Source organism: Otolemur garnettii, unplaced genomic scaffold (assembly GCF_000181295.1).
Source record: "Otolemur garnettii isolate 467f Iridium unplaced genomic scaffold, OtoGar3 scaffold00023, whole genome shotgun sequence".
Taxonomy (NCBI): Eukaryota; Metazoa; Chordata; class Mammalia; order Primates; family Galagidae; genus Otolemur; species Otolemur garnettii.
Window position 1 is genome coordinate 485,933 of NW_003852418.1, and position 10,027 is coordinate 495,959.

Genomic DNA, 10,027 nt, shown 5'->3' on the forward strand with positions numbered 1-10,027 from the left:
AGGGTCTTGCTCTATAGGCCAGACTAGAATGCAGTGGCACTATCCTAGCACAGCCTCAAATTCCTGGGCACAAGTAATCCCCTTGCCTTAGCCTCACGTGTAGCTTGGGACTACAGTTGTATGCCAGCACACACAGCTAATTTTTAAGTCTCTTGTAGGTCTTGCTATGTTGCACAGGCTGGAACAAACTCCTGGCCTCAAGCAATCCTCCTACCAAAGTGCTAGATTACAGGCATGAGCCACCACGCCCAGCCAATGACTTCATGATGTCAACTGCTTAGAATAGCACCTGCCACATAGCACTCATAGTTACCTGTTATTGCAAATGCGTAAAAGTGTCCCAGGGACTGAAAGTGTTAAGGGACCCGTGGTGGGGAGCCAACCATGCCCCATAAGGCTCCAGGATAACTGGGTTCAAATCTCTCCTTGGGAAGGTTTCCCAAGTCTAAGATCCTTTTGTTCCAGACTTCTTAGGACTTCCTCAACTGAGAAGCGAGTGTTATTTTAGCTAAGTCTGTGGCGACACCTAGTGGTAATATGGGGAACTGCCCAATATTCTTAATTGAACTTTCATCACCTTATTAATGATACCACTAATAATATATATTAAGCTCTTACTATGTGCGAGACAGTGACAGTTACATAAACTGTCTCAGTTAATCTTAGTGTATCTCTATGAAAAATGGGCTGTTATCACCCTTATTTTACAACAGAGGAAACAAAGGCTCAGAAAGATAAAGTCAATTGCCTCAGGCTATACAGCTATAGGGGACAGATTTGAACCCAGGCCAGAGGGACCTGAAGTTTGAATTTTTAATTCCTGTATGCCTGGCTTCTGGGTAAGTCCTGGGAAAACATAAATCATATTCCTGCCCATATACAGAACGTAACTCTAATCTGTAGCTATTTAAGGGGGAATAAATGAAGCTTAGACTCCCATGCTTGGATAATCTGTAAAATACTTCTCCAAGCTCCACTAGAGAATTTGGAATGCACAGAGAAAAGTCCTTCCCAGGAGATTATGAGCTCGAAGGCCTAGCTGTGAAAGTTAAGTTCCAGGGGCCCAGCTGTTGCCCATTTATTTGTTCGCCCCTACAGCAAACATTTGTTGAGCACCTATCATACGCCAGGCACTGTGCTAGGATCTAGGGAAGTGTTTTTCAATCTTTTATTTTTTATCTCATGTCACATTTGAATCTATCATTAAACTTCTATGGCACACAGAAGTTGATCAAAAGAAGTAAAAAAAAAAGAATATACTTACTGTGCTTTGAACTTAGATCCTTCTCTAGCCTTCAGTTAGATAGGCATCAGTGTATTCATGTAAGGAAACGGACTGAGACTGGGAGAGAAAGCAAAACGTAGAGTTATAACTACAAAAACAAGGGGGAAAAAATGAAATCGTAAAAAGTACTCAGTTTCTAAAGCTATGACATATAAAGACTTTGGAAGTTATCCCTCCTGCCCTATTCCAAGAAAAAGCTGAACTTAAAATGAAATGATTTTTATTGGACTTATTACAAAACCAATAAGACCTTGGGAAAGACAAGTTAACCTCTTGGAGCCACAGATTTCTCAGCTATATGGTTGGGATGGTTGTAACATTTCTGTGTTTGAGGTTGCAAAGCAAACTGCCATCCTGAAATCTGGATAGACAGGAGACTCAGAGAGTCAGAGCTGAGCTCTGCTTACCTGAAGAGCCATGTAAAGTTTTGCTCTGCAAGAAATGTGGTTTTCAATGATCAAGTTATAAACTCAACCGCAGAACTCACTGAAAGTATTTTGAACACAACGAGGAAGGAATTAAAGTTCTTTTAAAGTTCTGCAGGGGAGATAAAGCAATACATAGGGCAGAAAATAATATCTATATAAACAATGTACAAGCATCCGAGAAGAAATAAATGAAAGTAAAATTTAGGGCGACACCCATAGCTCAGCGGGTAGGGTGCCGGTCACATACACCCAGGCTGGAGGGTTCAAACCCGGCCTGGGCCAGTTAAACAGCTATGAAAACTGGAACAAAAAAATAGCCGTGTGTTGTGGTGGGCCCCTGTAGTCCCAGCCACTTGGGAGGCTGAGGCAAGAGAATCGCTTAAACCCAAGAGTTTGAGGTTGCTGTGAGCTGTGATGCTGTGGCACAAAATAAATAAATAAATAAATAAATACTTTTTAAAAAAAAAGTAAAATTTAAAAATATTATTTAATTAGTGGTCTTTATCAAAATTTATCATGGCACACCTGAGATCCTCTGGCGGCACACTGATTGAAAATCACTGCTCTAGAGATACAGCAGTGAGCAGAAAGGGCCTGTGAATTTATTGAGCTCCATGGGGACTATGGACTAGCGGGGATGAGGTTTATGAGGCGAGACCCAGGAGGCCAGAATGGCTCACAGTCCCGGATGGCCCAAGTCTGAGCCAAAGCTCAGAGAAGGAAGCTGCAGCCTCCACCCACCCCCCACCTCCCCATCCAACTTTGAAACAGCCACCCTGCGTTGAGCCCACAGAGCTCTGCAGTCCAAATCCAAGGACAGCTCTAGGGCATTCCAGTTCTGCCTCCAACACACATGCACTGTGTGACCTTGGGAAAGACAAGTTAACCTCTTGGAGCCACAGATTTCTCAGCTATATGGTTGGGATGGTTGTAACATTTCTGTGTTTATGCAGATTTAGCAATTGACATGTGGCACAGCACACGGTAAGCACGCAGGAAGCAGTAACTGTTCTCGCTGCCTCTGGGATCCCACATAATCCTCTCAGTCCTACAAGGAAGATCACTAATCCCACACATTTTGTCAACCATAAGACAAATGCTGAAAACCTTTCTGTGGTTTTCAATGATCACGTTATAAACTCAACCACAGAACTCCCTGAAAGTATTTTGAACACAACAAAGAGACGCTTCAATGATTGAGTCAAAAGGTCTTTTAAAGTATTTTCCCAGCTGAAAAGCAGCTGTGAGTGGATAAGGGCCTCTCTCCCATCATTTTGTGGGCATTGATGAATAACTTCACATACTCGATGGAAGCAGATTCTCAAGATTGCTTCTTTTTTTTTTTTTTTTTGAGACAGAGCCTCAAGCTGTCACCCTGGGTAGAGTACCATGGCATCACAGCTTACAGCAACCTCCAACTCCTGGGCTCAAGCGAGTCTCCTGCCTCCACCTCTCAAGTAGCTGGGACTACAGGCGCCCAGCACAATGCCCGGCTATTTTTTGGTTGCAGCCATCATTGTTGTTTGGCGGGCCCAGGCTGGATTTGAACCTGCCACCTTAGGTGTATGTGGCTGGTGCCTTAGCCACTTGAGCCACAGGCGCCAAGCCCTCAATATTGCTTCTGATGGCTTCCAGAAAAAGAAATCGTTGTACAAAAGTCATGATGTCATTTTAAGAAGGAATTATTTCTCAGTGTCCACCCCTATCAGAGAAGGGGGTTAATATCACTCTTCTGAACTCTAGACTCCATGTACAACTGCCTACTAGATGCCTTTGCTTGGATGTGAAATTTAACATGTCCAGAACAGAAATCCTGACCCTTGTCTCCTGAAGTCTTTTCCCTCCCAGGGGAAGGCAATGCTATCCTGCCATGTTCTCAAACTCATCCCTAACTCCTCTTTCTCTACATCTGGTCAATCTCTGTGACTCTACTTTTGAAATATTTCTGGAATCCAACTACATCTCACCATTTCTACCACTCATACCCTCGCCCAAGGTGCCATCATCTCAACGTTCATCCCAAACGTCTCCTTACTGGCCTCCTTGTTCCTAGCCTTACTCTGCCATGGTCAAGACCCAGCAGCCAGAGTCAAGATCATGTCAATACTATCCTCAAGATCCTCAGTGTCCCTCTACTTCTTTCTAAACTCCATAAAACTCTCTGTGATCTGCCTCTCTACTCCTCTAAGTTCATCTCTCCACCGTTCCAGCCTCACTGTTGTTCCTTGAGGATTCAAGACATGCTACTCCCTGTGAATTTGCACTGGCTGTCCCCTCCGCTGGAATGATCTTTCCGCAGACATTTCCATGACTTCCTCCCTCACACCTTGTCTTTGCTCAAGTTGGGTCTATTGACCCTTCTATCTGAAACTGGGACCTCCCCCCACACTCAAATCCTTCTCACCCTGTTCTATATTTCCCCCCCACAGTACTTAGGGCCTGCTGACACATATGTAACTAATTTAGTTAGAATGTTTATTGCTTACGGTGTATCCCCCTCCCCCCAACAATATAAGCTCTGTGAGGGCTGGGATATTGGTTACATTCACTGATGCAACCATTTTTTCTACGGAGTACCTGGTGAAACAGCATAGGTGCTCAGTCAATATTTGCTGAATGAATCTGAGGACTGTCTCAATGGATATACATGTGAGGAGAGATTCTCATTGCTGGGTTTTTTTTTTTAAATCTAAAAACTAGGATTATTTTATTACTTTATTGCTTAGAACTTCATCATCTTCCAAACTTCAGCATTGAAATGACAGGCCTGTTCTGATGGATCATACGGGTTCTTTCATCCTTACTGGAAAACAAATGAATGCTTTAATATGCTATATTCTTAAATTTAAAAGTATAGAAATGAATAAATGAATAAATTCTTAGATGCTGACAGCAAATAATTGGGAGTAATCCTTAAATTCCATTTATGCTAGCATAAAAATACTTAGAAATGAATCTAGAAAAGATGTCTAAGTCCTCTAAAAACTATAAAAGATTGCTGAAAGAATTTAGGGAAGACCTGCATAGAGGGATATACCATATTCATGGTCTGCATAACTCAATATTAAGAAATTGTTTCTCACCAAATCGATGTATAAATTAAACACAATCTTAAGCAAAATTTCAAAAGGCTTTTATAAAAGTGGATAGGCCAATTCCAAGACATGTATAGAAATGAACAGGACCTAAAGTAACTAAAGAATTTTTTACAAAAACAAGGTCAACCACATACAGTGGCTCAGGCCCATAATCCTAGCATGTTGGGAGGCTGAGGTGTGAGGATTGCTTGAGGCCAGGAGTTCAAGGTTATAGTGAGCTATGATTAGGCTACTGCATTCCAGCCTGGATGACGGAGCAAGGCGTGTCTAAAAACAACAATAACAAAACAAAACAAAAAAACCCCTAAAGTTGAAGGATGTCTCTACCTGATTTTAAGACTTACTGTAAAGCTACAGTAACCATGACAGTTTGTTATTGGCAAAAAACAAAGCATATAGGTCAGTGTAGGAGATCCACCCCATTTGGGGCAGGGCAGCATTAGAGGTTCCATTGAATTATGTTATTTATTTATTAGAAACAGTCTTACTTTGTGACCCTCAGTGAGTGCTATGGCATCACAGCTCATGGCAACCTCCAGCTCTTGGACTTAGACAATTCTCTTACCTCAGCCTCCCAAGTAGCTGGGACTACAGGCGCCCGCCATGCCTGGCTATTTTTTTGTTGCAGTTTAGCTGGGGTTGGGTTGGAACCCACCACCTTGGTATAGGGGGCTGGCACCCTACTCACTGAATCACAGACACCGCCCTGAATTATGTTATTTTTAAAATTCATCTTTGTTAGGCTGGGCGCGGTGGCTCATGCCTGTAATCCTAGCACTCTGGGAGGCCAAGGCAAGAACATTGCTTGAGCTTAGCAGTTTGAGAGCAGCATAAGCAAGACTGAGATTCCATCTCTACCAAAAAGAGAAAAATTAGTCAGGTGTTGTGGCAGGTGCTTATATTCCCAGGTATTAGGGAAGGTGAGGAAAGAGGATTGCTTGAACCCAGGAGGTGGAGGTTGCTATGAGCTAGGCTGACACCATGGCACTCTTACCTGGGCAACAGAGTGAGACTCTGTCTCAAAAAAAAAAAAAAAAAATCAACTCTGTTGAGGAATATTTTACATAAAATAAAATGAACCCATTTCAAGGATATGATTGGGAGATTTTATTTTTTATTTCATTTATTTATTTATCTTAGAGACAGAGTTTCACTTTGTGACCCTCGGTAGGGTGCTATGGCATCATAGCTCACGGCAACCTCTAGCTCTTGGGCTTAGGTGATTCTCTTGCCTCAGCCTCCCGAGTAGCTGGGACTACAGGCACCCACCACAATGCCTGGCTTTTTTTTTTTTTCTTGCAGTTTGCCTCGGGCTGGGTTTGAACCCACCACCCTTGGTATATGGGGCTGGTGCCCTGCTCACTGAGCCACAGGCACCGCTCCTGATTTTATTTTTTAAAGTTTATTGAGGTATAATTGAATAAGATTCACATAGTTAAATGGTACAATTTTTGATATATATATATGTATATATGTCTGTGAAAATGTCATTACAACAAAGATAGTAGACCTTTCCACCAAGATTTAAAAGTTTCCTCATGTCCCTTTGTGATTTATTCTTGCCTCTGGCCTTATCTCTGGGCAATAACTGATACACTTTGTGGAATTTTACAAAAATGGAATTGTATTGAAATGATTACAGTAATCTCCCCATTGTCTGACACCCATGGGGATTGGTAGATTCTGTATAAATGTAGTTTCTTGTTTGCTTGAAAGTTTCAATCAAAAACAGGCCTAATTCTATACCCCATACTATATGTATCATATCATAAACTCTGTGTTGGCTTGATGATAATATTGAAATATACTAATTAAAAGCAAATTAAGGCGAAGACGAACTTCACTGACAGTAACACAGTTTTACCGAATTATAAAACAGCTTTGTACACGAGTGTATAATTTTAGTTAAATGGCAACCAATATGCTTTTCAGCTGCACTACCATATTTTTTAAATTTTGAGTAACACACATTAACATTTATAGCTGTTTCAGAGAACATATGGGAGTTGCAGGAGTGAAGCACGAAGTGTAGGTTTACTAACAGCACAGGGTTCCAGGTCACCTGACAAATGCTTGAGAATGCTGATTGCTTAAGTTTCCGGTAATGGGGGAGTTTGCTGTATTTTTTTTTTTCTTTTTTAATTTGTGTTGGTTGAACCAGCCTTGCATTCCCAGGATAAAACTCACTCGATCACGGTGTATCATCTTCTTTACATTTTGCTATATTTGATTTTATGGATTTTGCATCAGTGTTCATGAAAAGTATTGTGTTCTTACTTATTTTAAATGGCCTTGGTTTCATATCCAGGTGATATGAGTTTTATAGAACAAGAACCCTTCTCTTGGGTTTTCTGGAAGAGTTTGTGTAAAACTGGTATTATTTCTCCACTAGATGTTTGGTAGAACTCACTACCATAGTCATCTAGATGTTCTGTGTTTTTATTGTTGGGTGAATGTGTACAGTGAATGTGAATTAGATCAAGTTGGTTAACAGTGTTTTTGAGGTCAACTGTGTCCTGATTTTTTGAATACTTGTTTTCTAAGTGACTAAGAGGAGTGTTGAATTTTCCAAATATAAGTGTCGATTTGCCTGTTTCTTCTTATATCCTACTGGCTTTTCTTTTATGAGTTTTGAACTCTCTCGTTGGGTATTGAGATTATTTTGTCTTTTGGATGAGTCAATCCTTATCAACTCATGTGATGTTCCTCTTTATTCCCAAGAATCTTTCTTGTTTTACACAACACTTGGTCTAATAACAGTATAGCAAGTTAGTTTTCTTTTGATAGGAGTTTACATGATATGCTTTTTGCCATCTTTTTACTTTTAGCCAATATAAAAAAAAGGTTAAAAGTGGATTTCTTGGATACGGCAGATAGTTGATTTTGCTTTTCTACTCTGTGACAATTTCTATATTTTAATTGGGATACTTAGACCCTTTACATTTAATGTAATTATTAACATGGCTGAATTTAAACCTGTTGCTGGTTGTTTTCTATTAGTATGATCTATTTCCTTTGCTCTTTTCTCTCCTTTTCTGGTTGCTATTGGAATAATTGTGTATGTTCCTTGTGGTCTCCGCTGTTGTTTTGTTAGTTACACCTCCTTTTAAAGGTCTATTGTGATTGCTCTAGGATTTACATTATAGGCCTTTAACTTAATACAGTGTATTTTCAAAAATGTATCACTTTATATGCAGTGGAAGGATTACAACAGTTTACTTTCATTTACTTCTATGTCTCCTTGATGTGACTGTTGCCATACATTTTACTTCTATTATATGTTATAGACCTCACAGTGCATTGTTACTAGTTTTTGCTTTAGAGTACCATTTTTTATTATATCATATTAACCTCCACTCTCACTATATCCTGCACTCTTCATTTGTGTGTGTGTGTGGGTGCATTTGTGTCCATTTGGCATTTTACTTACTCTGCTTTAAAAACTTCCTTTAACATTTGTGGTAGTGAAGGTGTGGTAGAAATGACTTCTCTTCCTTTCTATTTATCTGAAATAGTCTTCTTTTTGATACCCAATAGTGGTACATATTTGTGGGGTACATGTGATATTTTGATACATGCATACAATGTGTAATGACTAAATTAGGCTTATCGGGGGCCTCAAACATAATTTCTTTGTACTGGGGACATTTCAAATCTTTTCTTCTAGCTATTTTGAATATATGATAAATCCTGTTACCTGTAGTCACCTACTATGCTCCTGAACACTAGAAATTGTTTCTAATATTTGACTTTATTTTGGTGCCCTTTAACTAAACTCTCTTCATCCCCCCCTCTATCCTTCCCAGCCTGCATTCTACTCACTGCCTCCATAAGATCAAGTTTTTAAATCTCCCGTATATGAATGAGAACATGCAAAATTTATCTTCCTGTGCCTGGCTTATTTCACTTAATTGCACTGTCCTCCAGTTCCATCCATGCTACTGCGAAGACAAGATTTTATTCTTTTATGGCTGAATAATATTCCATTGTGTATATATACCACATTTCCTTTATCCATTTACTTCTTGACCACTCTTAGGTTAATTCCATATCTTGGCTGTTGTGAACAGTACAGCAATAAACATGGGCATGCAGATAGCTCTTCAATATACCGATTTCTTTTCTTTAGGATATATCATATGGTCATTCTAATTTTAGCCTTCTGACGTGCCTCCATACTGTTTTCCATAGCTGCTGTACCAACTTACATCCCCACAACAGTACATAAGCCTTCTCCTTTCTCTGCATCCTTGCCAACATCTGTTATTTTCTGTCTTTTTGATAACAGCCATTTTACCTGGAGTGATAGTACCTCACTGTGGTTTTGATTTGCATTTCCCTGATGATTAGGGATGTTAAGCATTTTGTCTGTTTGTTTGTTTGAGACAGAGTCTCACTTTGTCACTCCTGGTAGAGTGCCATGGTTTCATAGCTCACAACAACCTCAAACTCTTGGGCTCAAGCAATCCTCTTGCCTCAGCCTCCTGAGCAGCTGGGACTACTGGTACCTGCCACAACGCCTGGGTATTTTTTTTTTTAAATACATCTGTAATTAAAAATGTGGAACACTTCCGGAATTTGCGTGTCATCCTTGTGCAGGGGCCATGCTAATCTTCTCTGTATTGTTCCAATTTTAGTATATGTGCTGCCGAAGTGAGCACTGCCTGGCTATTTTTTAGAGATGGGATCTTACTCTTGTTTAGGCTGGTCTCAAACTCATGAGCTCAGCAGTCCACCCACCTCAGCCTCCCAGAGTGCTAGGATTACAAATGTGAGCCACCGCACCCGGCCTGATGTTGAGCATTTTTCATATACCTGCTGGCCATTGTGTATTGTCATCTTGTTTTTTTGAATGGGAAAATAACTTTATTTCATTTGAGGGCAGTGGGTGGATGTTCAGTCTCAGAACTTCTGGGATTTCTTCTTGGTACTGGTAGCCTTGGTGACCTTGAGCACATTGAAGTGTACCAATTTGCTCAGGGGCTGGCACTCACCCACTCATGACAATGTCACCTATCTGAATGTCTCCGAAGCCAAGGGACAGGTGTGTGGAACATGTTTTTGCAATGCCTCTCAAAGTGATTGTACTTGTGGATGTGGTGAAGATAGTTCCAGTGAATGACAAGGGTCTTCTAGCCACCATGCCAGACAGTATCCACTCTTGGAGGGAGATGGTACCAGTGAAGGGGCATTTTTTTTGTCAATGTAGATGGCCT

General features: G+C 40.5%; 1 non-coding gene across 1 annotated transcript; it reads right to left on the reverse strand.

The window, feature by feature from the left end:
- Positions 1-9,365: 9,365 nt before the first annotated feature.
- LOC111724486 lies at positions 9,366-9,472 on the reverse strand. Its single transcript, XR_002772782.1, has one exon. It is a non-coding gene; the product is annotated as a U6 spliceosomal RNA (small nuclear RNA).
- Between the last annotated feature and the right edge of the window lie 555 nt (positions 9,473-10,027).